This window comes from Girardinichthys multiradiatus, chromosome X (genome assembly GCF_021462225.1).
Source record: "Girardinichthys multiradiatus isolate DD_20200921_A chromosome X, DD_fGirMul_XY1, whole genome shotgun sequence".
In the NCBI taxonomy this organism is placed as follows: Eukaryota; Metazoa; Chordata; class Actinopteri; order Cyprinodontiformes; family Goodeidae; genus Girardinichthys; species Girardinichthys multiradiatus.
Genome location: NC_061817.1, coordinates 7,761,490 through 7,779,197, shown reverse-complemented (window position 1 = coordinate 7,779,197; position 17,708 = coordinate 7,761,490). Strand labels below are relative to the sequence as shown.

Below are 17,708 nucleotides of genomic sequence, written 5' to 3'. Positions count from 1 at the left end.
ACAGTGGCGTGGCCTACTAGAGGTGTGGCAGAGAGTTGTTTTTAACATTTCTGCTTGTAAAATAGCTGCTGGATACAGAGGACAAAAACATTTTAAACACTTTCCAGTGTTTGTCCAGACCCAAACTACATATACAACAAACATTTTGTGGTGGTTGACATATACCCATTTTACTTCCATTGGCTTCTGCTTGCATTGGCAAGTTTTGAAAATATGGCATTTGATGACAATCAAAAAATTTTGAATTTACATTTGAGTGGTAACCAAATATGGTTTATTTGTATTTTCTTTTTAAAGCAACAATATCAACTGCTTGAAATCTAACCTCATCTCTTTTTGTCTGCTTTTTTTTGCAGACACTCATCAGAGGTCATCTTCAGCTTTACAATGTAGCTACCAAAAAAAGAACTCAAAAAACCTACATCTTGCCTCACTAAAATAAAGTTTTTTCGTTAAAATCATATTTTTTGTGGTGCATGTTGTATGTCTTTGGTTTCCTCCCACAGTCCAAAAATACATTTTGATTGATTGCTTTTTTGTTCGCCCTGTAATGGACTGGCAACCTAGGGTGTCCCCAGTTCTATGTCTATGACTGCAGAGATAGCCTCTGGGACACCCAAGACCCTAAACAGGATTACGTGGGTACAGAAAGTAGATTCATGTGCCCATCCTCTTTAGATTTACATAAAAGCAATATGTTTTTCACCACATGTTGCCAAACCTTGATGCGTGGTGCAAATTACATTTTACTTTACTGTCAAGTGAAGATGTTAGAGACTGCTTAAGGAGAGAATTTTGCCAGAAGATATGGATGGAAACAATTCAGCAATTTAATGTATGGAACAGGGTCTTTGCTCATCACAGTACCAGCTATTTCAGATTTGCACAGATTTTGAAACTGCTAAATACAGCTGATTTGTTAGTGACTAATTTGACACTAATGAAAAAATTGTTCAATTCTAAAAAATAGCCAATTTCTTTCTTTCTTTGCCTTCTCTATCATTTCCTCCTGCCCCATTTACATTTCCCCATTTGATGTTTGCAATGTAAAATAAACTGCATTAGTGCAAATGTGATGCTGAAGTGGGTTTGTTTGCTTTTGCATGCAAAGTAACTTTTCTTCTGAACAATTAGATTTTTTGCATGTGTGCTTCCAACAACTTTATTTTAACTATTTACAATCCATCTCGGTTTACACAGAAACTGTGAAAATAAAAATAAAACTGTGCTATGTTTGCATATTTGGGAATAATAAAACCAAAACCTCTTATTAATAAAATGAAAAGATCCTAATAAATAGTGTTGTAAATGAAAAGTTATTTAATTGTTTCTATCATCATGAATCTCTGTTGAAATTCAGATCAGCAACATGTTTGGAAAATAAAAAGTTAAAACAGCAGCAACTTAATCCATTAGCAATTTATCGTTGCTGCCCTTCAAACATCCAATCCCATCCCTTGTTCTTCTGTCTCATTTCCCCCATCCCTATGTCTCCCCCAAATGACCAAGTTGGTCACCATGACCAAGACTGATCTGCCTGTCTTATGCGCATTTATGATGATCGTCAAACTCCTTGCTAGAATCAGTCTTTCTCTGGCATCTCTGTCCACAGATGATCTTAGTCATCCAAGTCTTTCAGAAACCAGATTTTGATCCTCAGGACCTCATCAACTAAATGTCACTCTCTTTATTGCTACAATGCACATGTTTGTTCTGTGTGACAGTTTTCTACCCCAACTCACTTCACTTGTAATACAAGGTGCAGAATTTAGTTTAGCATTAATTTAATGAGAAATTTACTGTATGGATGGTTGGACATGACACTCCACAACATGAGACATGGAATCTGGCTAAAGAAGAGCTGACAATACTCATTCTTTATAAATAACAGGATTCTAAGATTTCTTTAATAGACAGTTAATACAATCTAAGCATTAACACTACCATTACCACTTGTCTGATGTGTGGCAGCAGGGAGAGCTCTCACAGTTTCTATAAACAATTTTAAATCTGTCATATTATAATCTATCACCATGCAGCTGCTGCACTGTGGCACAGTTGGTAGCACTGTTGCCTTGCAGCAAGAAGGTCCTGGGTTCAACTCTGGGTCTTTCTGCATGGAGTTCCCATGTTCTCCCTGTGCATGCGTGGGTTCCCACCCGGTACTCTAGCTTTCAACCACAGTCCAAAAGATGAATGGTAAATTGCCCTTAGGTGTGAATGAGTGTGTGTGTGGTTGTTTGTCCTGTCTGTGATGGATTGGCGATGTGTCCAGGGTGCACCCTGCCTCTCGCCTGTAGACTGCTGGAGAGAGGCACCAGCTCCCCTGTGACCCACTATGGAATAAGTGGTATAGAAGATGAATGAATATTTAATTTTATCTTATAATAAGGTTTTTTTTCTCTCTCTTTTGTTTCCAATGCTAGTTTGATAGTGTGATGTAAAAGGTTTCTTCATTGATGTAGCTATTTCTGCAACAGAATGATAACTTATTTTATTTTCCGGAAATTTAAACAATTCTTATACTTCTGAAGCACTATAGCCAAGGTTCAAAATGCAAGTTCAGAACAAATTCAACGCAATATATTGCAACATACATTGTATTACAATGCTAGCCAATGTTGGGACCCAGACATGAGTTACAACAATAAAAGCCAGTAAGAACTTTTCTGGAACTTTCAAAATAAATCGCATTGACCTACTTCCAGCTCAGCCAGGAAGAGGAACATGAGGGGTAACAGCGGACTTCCCATGACGTCACTGTTTGAATAAAAACTCCTTGCTCCAACAAACAGACCTCTTCCACACATGTCCCCGTCGGAGCTGGAAGGAGAGACAGCGCGCTAATGTCTCTTGCTGGCAAGCAGACACAACTCTTCAAATTGGATCCAAAAGTAACTACGATCACATGCAACAAAGTTGAGTAATGATTTGCTGTTTGAGTAACCGGCATTCATTCATATAAAGGGTGTAATGTGACAGGCATGACTTCACTTTTCTTCTGAGTCCTCCAGAAGCAGCCCTAATCGAAGCAGATTTTCCCCACGGCCTGGAAAAGGAGGCCGGGACCGCATCACATGCCTTCTTGCGTGTACGTCCAGGTAGCGAGAACAACCCCACTGCATCGCGTCCACTCAAGGAGTCGAACGTGCCTTTAACATACGGTTCGGCCGGGCCAGCTAAAGCCCTTTTCCACAGCTACAGAGGTTAGCTGCAAGTTAACCCTTGTTTACCTATAAGTTGATGTGTTTTCCTCAACCCCCAGGACAACTTCTCCTCAGCACAGTTGACATAGGAGGAAGTGTTTGGGCAGAGAAGATTAGTTTAAGCTAAATAATGTTTGTTTAACGACGCTTGTTTTTGTTTGTGTTGAGAAGCTCAGCTACAGTAAGTGCTAGCAGACTAGCACTCAGCTAAGGATGTGTTCTGTTTTTTTTTTTTTAAAGTTTAGATAAACTTTATTTAAAGGGTGGTTTTTAAACACAGAAGATCAGCCATAACACACCATCCACGCTTATGCATTTCAACCCTTTTATTAGTGGTATTTTAAAGGTATGTCTTTGATTCTGATGAGGAGCTACCAGCTTCTTTTATTAGCTCCAAACGCTAATGGCTAAGAACATGTGCTTGTCTACTTTGAGTCAGCCGAAGATCATTTACCCAGAAAGTTTGTGAATTTCCAATCTAGGAAATAATATTTCCGTAAATATTATTTTACTAAACATGATAACTACTTAAACACCATTAAGATCTATTTATCCAAAAGGTTTGGTTCTTAAGCACCATTGAGAATGGGTCATCCAGAAGGTTGGTTTTATTCAGCAAATCATTCTTTAAAATTTTTTATTAAATTAATTTTTTATCTGATCTTGCATTGTGAATGGTTGTTTGAAGGTATACCAATTATTCCCAAATTAGTTCCAAGACTAACTTAACTTCATTTCCAGATTCTTAAAGATAATCCTTGGTTCTCAAACATAAACATTGCATGGTAATGTTGCATCACTCTTTTGGTCATGGTTTTCAACCTTCATTGATCAACTTGTTTATATTGTACATAGCCCTTAGTCTTCCTTATTCTTTCATTCTGCTTGGTAATTTAGTTGGGTTGTTTTAGCATTGCAAAGAGTTTGTTGATTGAAATATGTTTGACATAGAGTTGACTTAGTTTTGTTAATAAATTCTTGTATTTGAAGAAATTGTGTGAATTCATTCTGTGTGTGTACAGAGTTCTGCTGTTCAATGATGCCAGAGCTTGGGTCATCCCTTTCAATTTTGTCCTAATACCACCACCTTATCGGGCTGGTATTCACAGGACAACCCTTAACAGACTGAAATATTATTTAATAAAATATTAAAGTATTAATATTAAATATTACAGAATATTGTCATATTCATAATAAAAACACCTAAATGTGCTACCAACATTAAAGTTGTCTTATAAAAGACTGTTGTAGTTAAGCAAAAGAGTAAAGGTTTCTGACTTGGTTTTCTTTTTAATTTGTTTAACTAACTTAAAGTATCAACGTTTTTTAACATTTTGTGAGTTTTTGTTGAAGTTTTTACTCTGCTTACTAAAATGTTGTTTTTTGTGTTTCTGCACAAAGTTTAAATAAGGTTATTTTTGTTTTCTTAATGCAGTTTGTTCCAGTGGATACTAATTTTAACCCCATAGTTACTCATTACCTGACACATTGTTTGGTAGAAGGAATTGCTACTTGGGAGCTTTCTTGACCATAAAGTTGGTGTATCTTTATTTTTTTTATCTGCACCTGGTCTCAGTGGTGTACCAGATCCCTATGCAGATGACTGTTACCAATTCAGATTTATATATGAGTGTGTTAACCAATAATTAATGACTAATGATAAATATCCGAGCCACGATCCAAATATGCAACAGACAAAGAAGACCTTGACAGATCATGGCAGTGCAAGCTAAACAACAAGAAAGCTTGTTTTGAGATCAATACTGTATAAGAAACATCATTATGGGGCAGCTTACCCTAAAGTGGTGTAAATATCAACATGTGCATATTCCCTGGCATGAGTGTGAGCACCCAGAAGAAGCCACATGGAAGTCTTAACTGACAGTGGGCACATTTAGACATGAAGCGGCATGTCAGGCCCTTGTGCAAATGCAGTCAAAATGAACCACTCACGGTGGTGTGGCGCATGGTGTAGAGGTGAAGTGTGCGCACAGGGTCCAGGGTTCAATTCCCGACCCTTGGACCTTTGATGCATGTCTTCTCCCCTTTTCTCTGCCCATTTCCTGTCTGTATACTGTGAAATAAAGGCGACAAAAGCCAGAAAGAAAAAGGAACCATTTACACAAAAAATAAAGTTTGTGTGGTTTGTTTTTTTTTTTTTTTTTTTTATTATCACAAAGGTGTCAACCACACCAGGTCTCTGAAACCTAAAGTATTTTAAATTCTGAAATATTTCCTGTTTTTTCCTCCTATGTTTCATCCTCATTTTGTTCCCTCATCCTCACTAAATATGATTGCAGGGCTTCTCTTTTACAATGTGAGAAATGTGTTTAGCATTCAAACCGCCTTTTCAAAACCTCACAACCTCCCTCAGTCTCTCAGCATTCAGCCCAAATGCACAACATGGAGGTGTAAGTGCTTGCTTTAATGTGATGTGGTCTGTTTGAAGGGTGTCTTAGTTAATGATTATGGTCAAAGTCTAAAAACATGAATTATATATGTTTGGTTAACTGGAAACTCTTCTATGGTTGTTTGTTGACCTGCTTGTCAAGTGATGGATCGGCAAACTGTTCATGGTCTACCCCACGTTATTGCTGGGATAGGCTCAGACAGGTCACAATTGATACCTGGTTTACCTAAAGTTTAGCAGCTATGTTGTGCAACATGATTATGTAACTTGTCTGTTACTATGTATTGAAGGTAGGTTTGTAAAACTGGAAGATTGCTTCAAACATGACATGACAAGATAAAAGAAGATAAGTTGCAACTATGTTGATACATGTTTTATGAATAGTCTTTCTATGACTCTTTTTAGTCCCATCCTTGCTACAGAATGATGTTCTAATCTGTAGCAACACATAGGTTACACGGTACACTCCTGTGAATGTAGTGCAGCAGTATATTCAACTGCAACTGCAATGTATCTACTATACAGTATGTCACAGTTTACTTGTGGTGTGGCATATCTGACACTTTGACAGCTTTATTCTACTCCTAAGCCTGCATTTAAGTCCTCGTTCATACCTCACTATGACATTACTGCTGGCTAAAAGACAAAATATGCCTCAACGCTGCTGTCTTAAAATTTGAGCAATCTTTTCAATGAAATGTAGTCTTAATTTTGCCTAAGATTGCATTTAATGTCCCAGTGAAATAGATAACTAAGTTCCTCTTATATCTGATGATATTCTTCTTCGTCTCCAAATTTCCCCAACCATATTCTCCAAGTCATTCCTCCACTCAGCCCCTCTCTCTCAGGCCCAAGCCATCTGCTCCATGCGCCCTGACATGTGCATGACCGCCCAGGAGAAGCCCAGTGGAAGTAATCGTCTGTTACCACTCAGGCTTCAACATGTTGTCTCCCCCACTGCACCTACCCCTCTACCTTGCAATAAACCTTCAGTGTGTGTGTGTGTAAAAGAGACAGAAAGGGAACAGGAGGGATTTAATGTAAGGGAAGAAATGAAATCACTCATATTCCCTCATAAAGGATTGAAACAGAGTTGCACGCACTTTCTCTGCACCTGATGCCCAACACATGCCTGTGCATAGACGGTACATATGGTGTGGCTTGCATTCATTGTAATAGACATTTACTTGTAAATAAATGTAAGTAAAAAGTCTCATTCACACCTACACAATCTATGTCACTTTCAAAATACTGCTTTTCTGACAAATCCTTTCTCCTTCCACACACATAGAAAATATTGTTGGGCCCTTTTTTGGCCGGACAATATCAACTACACAGAATGTAGAGTCTATATATTTTCACCTCTCCTTGTGAGCCACTTTAAAGCCTGACATTTACAAGTTGTGCTGTGCCTATTTTAAAATCATAAACCTTGTAAGCGTTGCTAATGTGGTTTCCTGCTTTTTCCTCCTTTTCCTTTCTTATTTGTATCCTGTTGCTTCACTTTGGCCAAAATACCAGACACCCAAAATTGTACTTTTTAGCCAAAGAGTATTAGTAAAAACAGCAAGCAGTAAGAAATTAGTCTGTGTTAGTGTTGTTTGCTTTTTTTCCCTTAATAAAATAAAGATATCTTCTCTGAGCATGAAAAGAATCTCTTCATTGAAAACATCTCTCAAGGCCACAAACGAAGGCAATTTCAGGTTTTATGTGGCCAAGAACAACATTGATTAATTTAAATCAAATTCCACCTTAGAAGAGAGATATCTCCCATAGGCTAGACTCCTTCTGGTCTTGACTTTTTAACGCCTTACCATGATAATCTGTAAAAATCACTCAAATAGTTGTGTGTTTCTGATACGGTTTTCATCTATATGTAAATAAAAGTCAAAGCTAAAAAGCTATCAATTGCAACTCCTGCATATATCCTGTTTCTTTCCACAACCCTTGCTTTCATCTTCAGATGTAATGGGATACAAAAGTGGCACAAATCCGTGTTCGTATATTGTTCATGTATTTTTAAACTTTTTTGTTTTCCTGCATAAGCACAAGACAACAAACACTTTTGCTGAACAGATAAGTGACATTTTAAAAGTTTAGAAAGGGCATTCTGTCTGAATTATAATTATTATTAAATTGTCAATATAAGAGCTAGCCCAAAGCAAAGCAAACAAAACAACATCTTAGAGCCATTAAACCAAAAGGAGCTCCACAGAGCACTACAATTGTTTCTCAAACTAAATAATTTGGTTGTACAACTGATCATTATTCTTAACACATACCCTATGATGTTTGATATTTAAAATCTTATGTTATACTGTATACACAATAAAATCACTTGAACTGCTAAAGTCAGGGAATATTACTTAAAACTGTGTCAACAGTAGGAAAAAAGCATGGATCTTCCCCAAAATTATTTGGATTATATTTTTTTCTAAAGAGCAAGATGGATTTCAAGGTACATTCTTTTTGTGATCAGCAACAATTAATTTCTGAGCCAGAGAGGCCCACAAGAGAAATTCTGAACCAACTAAGATGGATAAGTATGCTATAAATATATAAACCATGTAAAGTGAATGCAATTCAACTACTCAACAAATATGGGTAGAAGAGATTGCTTTCTAGTTGCACAGGTGCATTTCAAATTATAATATAATTGAAAGTTAATTTATTTCTGTACTTCAATTCAAAAATAGAAGCTTAAAGGTTCATTTATGCAGACTGATATATTTCAACCATCTATTTCTGCTCGTTTTAATGATTATAGTTTAAAGCAAATGGAAACTGATTAACCACTTTTGTCAGCCAATTAGACTATTACAAGAGACCAATAAACAATTTAGTTTCAACACAGAAATGCTATGTTATTGCCTTCACAATCATTGGGAAGACTGCTGATTTGACAACTGTCTAGGAGACATACACAGACACCATCATCAAGAAGGGGAAAGACTTTAAAAGTATATTGTTGAAGAAGCTAGTTGATTAGAACGTGCTACACCCAACTATATTAGGAGGAAGTTGAGAGGAAGGAAAAAGTTTGGTGAAAAAAGCAAGATAAATAACTAGCATTGACAAAATAGTGAAAATAAGCCAATTCAAGAGTTTGGTAAAGATTCAAAAACTGATGGAGGTCCTTCAAGATCCATCCCACATTGGGGAATCCTAGAAATTGCCTACAACTGTTGTTTTCCTTGCATTAACTCACTCTTGAACAGAGACGTCAGAAGTGTCTGGCCTGGGTAAAGGACAAAAAGCAATAGACTGCTATTCACTGTCCAAAGGGAATAGAGAATGCCCATAGAAAATGAAGATGGAAATTTCAAAAGAAATATCAGAGACACCCAAGCCAACAATGCAGGAGAGCTGAAGACTGCTATTAAAGCAACCTGGGCTTCCTTAACAGGACTCCCACAAGTTGACTGTTTCTATGCCATGCCACATTGATGAGGTAATTTATTCAGAAGGTACTGAGTGCACATAATGTACATGACATAAGCATAGTTTTTAGTAGCCTCTGTATTAAAAATCCTTGTTTTTAATTGGTCCTTTGTAATCCCTAATCACCATAATTAACATAACCCTGATATATATCACTGTGTGCACTGAATCTGTGTATGGCTTTAGCTTTATTTTAATACTGTGATAAAATTACATATTAGTGATATTCTAATTTACTAAGATATCTGTAAATAATATTATTGGTAATATATTATCAATAGTACATAAAATTTTGGAAAGTAATGATACAAGGGGAATATTAGTCGCGCCGGGATGATTGGCCCCAATTCAGTTTCTGTTTAGATCCCCATTCATTTTAGGATCGGTTCTGTTCGGTCTAAATATAGGTTTCCCTTCTAAGAAGCATGCAGCTAGAAATGTCTATTTCTATTCTTAAATATAGAGAGCTTTTCTGTGATGGGAGAAACACTGCGCTGCAACAACGTGACTGCATCCCGAGAACAGAGTGGGAGAGAGAAACTGGGGTTGAGAGGGTGGTTAATTTATTTAGATCTTCCCATTTGATCCAATGAAGCCAATACAATGCAAGTGCGACCCCCACTGGCACTGGTTGGAACATGGCTCATCTACATCTTTACCAGGACGCACACTGGGTAGATTTTCTTCTTTTCTTTTTTAAACGCTTATGTTCACTTAATTACTCCATCCTGCAGAGAACAGCTGCAACCTGTGCTTGAAAGTAAATGAAATAGTCAATAAGCGGCGTGTTGTATGATGATCTCTCCACTGTTAACGGCTGATCGCTCGTCCTGAGATGGGATGGAGAGAGAAGTTGTGCCAACCCAAACCCCGCAATGTGTTATCCATCCTTTTCATAGGAAAATCCCTAGAACGCGAAATTTGAATGTATTTATCCAGTTAATTGAATATTTTATGATCAATTGGGATTTTGAGTTAGAAATGTTCGATGTTTTTGCAGGTTTTTTTTTTTTCTTTTTTATCTAAACGCGGACTTGTGTAGAATTAGCTGAGTGCGCACTGCAGCAACATTATGAATTAATAGAGGATATCTATTTTTTTTTTGTTAGCCTAAACGTGTTTATATCCAAGTTCTAATGCGGACAGTTGTGTTCTCTGCCTGTGGGCTGCTGCACTTTGGGCGAGGAACGCTTTAAAAGTCACACAGTGTCGACTGATCAACAGAGAGAAGGGATCAGAAATGGATGGAAATAAAGTACTTACAGCATCTCCCTTCCACAGAGGTCCAAAACAGCGGTGTGAGATGACATTGCAACAGTCCACTCTCTCCCTTGAATAACCATGCAGGGAGGGGAAAAGAAAATCACAGAATCTCTGGTAATGAATAATTCCAAGCGCGGTTCACAAAAAAAAAGATGAATGAAATCCTCTTGTTTTAACACCTCACATTGAGGCGAAATAAAATCACTGTTTTTCCTCTTTCTTTTTGTAATCCAATCTTCATCGCGTGTGTGCGCCTACACTGCTGATTCTCCACTGCAATCTCTGTTGGCCCCCGCGCATTGTTGGGGGGGCGGAGGGGGGGGACTCAACTTGCCTCTGTGTGATTACAGCTCCCTGGATCTCGGTATTCCTTGTCCCGGGAGGGGAGAGGAGAGGAGGCGCAGCGGGGGTGGAAAAAGCAAGCGAGCAACCACCGGACGCACGCGGACACGCACAATGTACATGGGGCTATAGCTGCGTACAGTTGGAGGTGCTCCGGGCAGCGAACGGGATGCGAACCGCGCGCGGGACTCGCTGTTTCTTGCGTGTGCGCGCGAGCCGAATGCTCTCGTGTGTGTATGTCACCGCGCGCTACTGCAGATGCAGGGGCAGGTTGATAGACGGACTGGTAGGTCTGTCTCTGCTCAGCTCTATGCGCTAATGGTCCATCAGCAAGTCGCTTACTTTAAAATAAGAATAATAAGAAAAGACTTATAAGGCAGAAGTGAGCGTGTGACACTTCACCGTCAGATTTAACAACAATTCCCTCACTCACGTCTTTTGGGACGCCGAAGAGACAACCCTTGCGGAAAACCCAGAGCACAACAGAGCTGATAAGTGGCACATAAAAATAAAATATTAAATGCAAAATGAATGTCTGCTTTCCCCTTTTTTTCCAGCTGTGGGTGAATAACTTGACAAGGTCTCACTTTTATGTGCGTGCTGAAACAAAAGGACCTAGTGGGCTAATAAATAAACAAACAGGTTTTGCGCGTTTTGCTGTAGCCTACTGTGCCTTACAAAACATTTTCAAAAACCTTTTTTTTTTTTTTTTTCATGTTTTCGTCTTACAACCACAATCTTTAAGGTACTTCACTGGTTTTATATTTGACAGACCAGCTCAAAGTAGGTCAGATCTGTAAAATGGAAGAAAAATTACGGTTTTCAACATGTTTTACAAAAAATAAAATAAAAATAGAAAATTGTGTATTCAGTCCCTTTTACTCTGACATCCCTATATAAAAACCACTGGAACTAATGCTTTCAGATGACACCTATTTAGTAGAGTGGTTTGTTAGACATATGGTGAAGAAACTGCATGAATCATGAAGACAAAGGAATACATTGGACAAGTAAGAGGTAATATTGTGAGAAGATGTACAATAGAATTAGGTTACAAAACAATATTTCAAGATCTGTTCAATCTATCATCTGAAAATAAAGAGTATGACCCAACTGCATACCTACCAAGATGTGACAGTCAACCTACATTAATCACAGAAGCAGCCTACAGACCCATGTGTCTTTGGAGAAGGAGCAACAAATCCCCATCTCAGGTGGGATAATATGTTGATAGGAAAAAAGGCCTTTATGGAAGAGTGGTAAGAAGAAAGCCACTTTTGAAAGACAGTCGTAGGAAATCCAACTCAAAGTTTAATTACAGCCAGATAGGTGAGAGCAAACATGCGGAGGAAGGTGCTCTGGAGGACTTTTGTCCTGCATGCAAACCCCTAAGTGTGGTGGTTCCATAGTGAAACACGATGGTGGTAGCATCATACTGTGGAGATGCTTGTTTTTTTCTTTGCTGGGACAGGGAAGCTGGTGAAAGTTGGCAGCAATTACATGGCAGCTTTGGAAGATTGCATGTTGGAGGCTGCAAACAACTTGAGACTGGGACAGAATTTCACCTTCCAGCAGCCCAACAACCATAAACATGCAGCCAGACCTGCAATGGAATGGTTTGGATCGCATGATGTTTTTGTGTAAGAATGGTCCAGTCAAAGTCCAGAACTAAATATGATTAAAAATCTGTGGCAAGACTGAAAAATAAACATTAACACTCCTTTAAATCTAACTTGAGCATTTTACAAAGAAAATGGGCAAAACTTTTAATCTCTAAATTGATGCAAAAGGAGGTTATATAAATCTTGACTCAAATGGGCTGAATACAAATTCATGCAAGACTTATTAGATTATTCTTTTTAAAAAAAGGTTGATATCACTATGTATTATTTCCTTTTCAACACACACTTATGTACTACTTTGTGTTGGTTCTATTACCAAAAATCATATAAAAATACACTTAAGTTTGTTTTAAGGAGGAAAACATGAAAAAGTTTCAGTGGTCGGAATACTTTTTGCAAGGCTCTGTAAATTAGTTCTGGTTCATCATCAGCATTTACATCACCTGAATCAAGTGGTTAAATCTTAGATTGTGCTACACAACAATAAACTAAGCAATAGGGCAGAATTTGCATTGACATGTTTGGAGCTTAAGGTGGAAAGATCATACTCATTGGGTTAGTAGAAAAAACCCAACAACATTGGTATGATACAGAGGGTTAGTAACTACATGAATGCAGACTGTTTGCTTACACTGTAATATGGTTTGATATACCCATATTGGTCTTATTGTAATATAGAATGGGGAAGTACCTTTTCCACAAAACATTTTGGTCCTTCAGAAACATTATGTTAGAACTGCTCCTCTATTTTAGAAGCTACAGATTCATACCATCTATAACATTAACATTTTTCAAATTTATATTCTTGTTTACAAGATTTCTGAAAGTCAAGGACATATACCAGTGCATTCCCTTACTCATTTCAAGTCAGATTTGCACATTCATTCTTGTTCAACTCACCAGTGTTTAGCTCACCATCTATTAGTACTTTCTATAGGAAAGAAAATCGAAACATTAATGGTTATAGCTCCTTTGGTGGCTTCATCTAGGAGAGAAAGATAGCTACGCAGATGAACTCTAAACCAGTTTTTGAGTCTAGAGTATGAAAGAGAGCACCTACAGTTAGTCACACTAGAAGCTCAGCCAGTAGCTATGTCTAGGAGAGAGAAAGGGTTAAGCACTGAAAGACAGGGCAAAGTGCATCCTCTGTATAAGGTGAGCATTAAGTTGTTGGCAGCAGCTGTTCAGCCGATGTCCCCCTCCAGAAAGGTGCCACTGCTAAACACAAAGCCAGGTCAGATGTAGCTTCTAGAAAGAGAAAAACAGATAGAGAACATAAAGTTAAAACCTGAAATAACAGCAAATAATGCAAAATTGGAGACTAGTATGATAATGTAGCAGAGAGAGTGAAAGTGGTCATTATGTCCTCCAGGAGTCTGAGCTTATAGCAGCATAACTACAGAGATAGCTCAGGATAACCTAAGCCACTTTAACTATAAACTTTATCAAAAAGGAAAGTTTTAAGCCTAGCCTTAAAAGTAGACATGGTGTCTGCCTCACACACTAAAACTGGGAGCTGGTTCCACAGGAACTCTTATCTGTGAAGGGCAAACATACACATTTCAATCTACCTGGCGGCCCTGTTACTGTACACGCAAGGCCCAAGTATTATTACAAACTACGTTAACTAACAAATACTGCATCATTTCTGAAGCAAGGCTGTAATAAAAATATTCCAAATGCAATAGTGACAATAAAAATACCAGAAAGCGTCAGATAGATCAGTACAAACATTACTACACAGATTGCCAAAATGAGGTGAGGTCCATCCATGAATCCATGCATAAATTAATTAAACCCTCAATCAAATCAATTAAATATAAATCAGTAAATATTCATAGTCTGGGAGGTCAATTGAGGGTCATGCTAGTGATTCTCTTATCTGTTGCAGAAGTGTATCACTATGATTGAGACTAAAACATTCATATGATATGAGAGATTAATCTTTAGAGTATCAAATGAATAATGATCATAACACTACGATGTCATGAAGAGATTGAAGGATAATTTCCTTCATTGTTCATCAGCCAATGAAGGATGATTTTTTTGAAAATAATGTTAAAGATATATCAATGATTGTGGTTGGAATTATGATTTTTAGATTTATGATTGATGAGTAGAAATGCAATAAGGTTTGATTTTTTATAATAAGTGCTACTGGATTTTGTTAATCAACTATATGTGTAAGAAAAGTACTGATAATCACTTGTGATGTATGAACAAGAAAGGATGTTGAGGTAATGGTATTGAATTGTAAGTGCAGTAAATGCTGTAACTAAAAGTTTGAGTAGCAACAATGTAAGAATTAAAGTCACAGTTTAAGAGGAAGTGTAATGATGAGTGAGACAGGAATAGAGAAGATGTTGAGGATTTGGGGAAGAGAGAGCCGTGGCTTACAGTACAAGGCTGATGACTGAGGCGAGGGCGCAGTTCAGAGGTCAGCAGATGGTTCAGGACTGAGGTGATGATTGCTCATGTCTGATGTGAAGACAATAACTTGAGGAATTCCAAGGAAGGGATCACCTTATGTAATGGGTAACCAATGGAACAGCCATGGCAACAACCACTGGCCAATAAGCACAAAGAGTGTGGCAAAAATACTCTATAAAATGAGCAAGAATAGAGGAACGGGTTGGTTGTTTCCTCGCAGAAGACCAGCAAGCAAGATCGGATGGAGAAAGATGCTACAGATGATTTAGAGGACACGAGACTCAGCCCAGCTGATGAACTGCATTGAAAAGAGGATCAACTTGTGTGTCCTAAGAAGAACTGTGGCTCAAAATTAAGAATCTGATTTCTTCCACTGCAGTTTTACCCAGACAACTGATTGCTCTGTGTTTCAGGCTTCCTCAGGCAACCTCTGTTATACCTCAAGGGCTTCCTTTAACTATTCCACCCCTGGACGTTACTGACTATTAAGACATAAGACCAATGTTTCTAACTTTAAGACATCAGTGACATACTATCGAAACCTGGGGCATCAGAGTCTGTCTCCTTAGAGGAAGAATACCGACGACTTAGGTTACCTTCCGCCCAAAAAATCCACTCGTTGCCTCCTAAGAATTCATCTCAACCGAGTGCATAGAAGAGTCTCTGTCTTAAAAGACTCCTGATCAAGCTCACCAGTTTCAGCATTAGGGAAAGATAGGTTAAGTTGATTGATTCATTTCTATTATGTTTTGCTGAATTTTATGCCGTTACTGACCCCTGCAAATGTGTTTCAAATTAAAGCACATAAAATCTAGATGAATTGGGGACAGTTAATTAAGTAACCTTATTTGTTGGTGTTAAAAAGGCTTGGTAAATGGTTCTAAGATGCTTTTGAGGTTTTTATAGGTTAGCCATGTCGAGACAATGCCCTTGAGGCTCATGCTTAGTCACTAAAATTAACCTATCCCATATACCAAGTGCAAGTTGTAAAATTAGGGAAAGAGCAGCCATTAACAGAAGTGACTTTTGAGTGTTGGATGATTGCTGTGGGCTACTCGGTTGTCCAAACCGGTTGAAAAAGGTTAGTATTCTTGATTTAGGCTGTTAGAGTTAGGCGTGAATTAAATTTAAATTGGGTGGTTTCCTCTCACAGATCCTGTCCTATTGTGTCTAGAACCAGGAAACTCTTTAGCAGCACAAGACTGAGACTGAAATGATTTGAACAGGTTTATTGAGAATGTTTTCTGGGAGTGTCAGGACTCCGTAGCTGTCAAGCCACGGAGACTGAGGTTGGCAGATCGGTATGATGTGCGGGCAAACTTTTCCAGTTGGCGAGTGTTGTTGGAGGGTGGACAGGCAGAGCATGGAGAGCGAGATTCTGCAATCTGCTTCAGGAGATCCAGGGAGACCCTCATGCTGAGGTAAAATTCATCAAAGTATTTACCAGTTTGGGAGGGGACTGAACCACAGCAGGTATAAACAGGGCGGAGGTTCACTGACAGCTCACAGGAAACAGAACCTTGACGTGGAATCCAAGGCAGGGTTCAGTTGTCAGCAACCTTAGGGATAACAAAGCAGAGGTTAAACAACCAACTGGTTAGGAAAACAGCAAGAACAGAGCAGGGATGTAGGTCTAATTACCACTTAGAACGAGTTAACAATCCGACGGTTCCTCCAAGGTATCAGCAGCTTTTGAAGCTCCTCAGGTGATTGCTCTGATGAGAAACAGCTGTACGGCTGCACCTGCCTGTCGTACCCTGGTAGAGAGAATGAGCACCCACACAACACACAAACCTGCACCCAGCTCTGTGGCCTGACAGATCCAGATTTAAAGTTTAAGATCTTCCTTGAAGCCCAATGTTTGCTTGTATAAATGCTTTAAGCATTCTGAAACCTGTTTCAGGTATGTGTTTGTATTCACAGTACTGTTGAAACACCCAATTGTGTGCATGTTCTAACCATCTAACTGTTCATTTGAGATTAAGTTCAATAATCATAACTACATCCACAGGTATCCCTGGCAGCAAACCAGACCCCTCACCATGATCCAATCATTAACATGCTTGACAGTTGGTACGCTGTTCTAAGAGTTAGAAACCATGACCCATCCCAACATATTCTTGTCGTTTTGGCCAAAAACCTTAATCCTTACCTTGTCTGACTGAAAAAGATTCTCAAGAAGGCTTATCCATCCAAATTTCAGTCTATCTCCAAGATGTCCATTTTGTTTTATCTTGTGCCTCTGTGGTGTCATAGATTGTTCTTTATTAATCCCACCATTCAGAGCAATGATCTTAAAGACATGTAAAAGCCTTCCTACAAACTCACCTTCAACTTTATTAAAACTGACTATGCTTAAAATTCAGGTCAGTGCCAAGAAACCAAACCAAACATCAACTCTAACAATTCTGCCAGAAATAGTGGTGAACTTTCCAGCCTGAATTATGCTAGATGCTTCTTGATGTGCGTAAAAAATGTGTGGTTGAGGTGCAATGTAGTAAGTCCAAATCAAGTATTAAAAGCCCATAAATAATTACCTTCCTGCCCATGATGAATGTATGTAAATGTCTGACCAGAACTGGTCATGTGTAGTTCTCACAAGAAAAATATATAGGGACTCATCCAGTTATCTAAAATAACAACATATAATGAGAAAATAGTGTAGTATCAGCCTGTAGCATAACGTTTTTGATTACTTTAAGGGTGCTCTTCAAGAATTAGATTGGATTGTAATGTTTCTTAGAAGAAGAATGGCCTGTATAAAATATTTACTTCTTCCCCTGTACAAATATCATAACATAGTTTTAGTCTGATATTACATATCATGTATCATGTATCATGTTTTTAAAATGAACTACAGTGTAAAATATGTAGTCTAGAAGCCAGAAAATCTACTGTATCCTCTTTAGATATTGATTTGACATAAATATTTGATCCAATTGTCTGTATCTGACCAGTGACCTGTTTGTTCTTTTCCTGTTATTTTGCCTGAGG

General features: G+C 38.2%; 1 protein-coding gene and 1 long non-coding RNA gene across 2 annotated transcripts in view; both read right to left on the bottom strand.

Annotated features, from left to right (window-relative positions):
- Positions 1-11,086, bottom strand: part of LOC124863302 (glutamate receptor ionotropic, NMDA 2A-like) — a 287,376-nt gene extending 276,290 nt beyond the window's left edge. The window contains exon 1 of the mRNA XM_047357637.1: positions 10,321-11,086. The gene's annotated coding sequence lies outside the window, so the exon portion shown is untranslated. The remainder of the gene's footprint in view (positions 1-10,320) is intronic.
- A 4,842-nt stretch (positions 11,087-15,928) lies between these two features.
- On the bottom strand, positions 15,929-16,492 carry LOC124862511. Its single transcript, XR_007036930.1, has 2 exons — positions 16,356-16,492; positions 15,929-16,273 (listed from the first exon to the last, which is right to left on the bottom strand). It is a non-coding gene; the product is annotated as an uncharacterized LOC124862511 (long non-coding RNA).
- Positions 16,493-17,708: the final 1,216 nt, after the last annotated feature.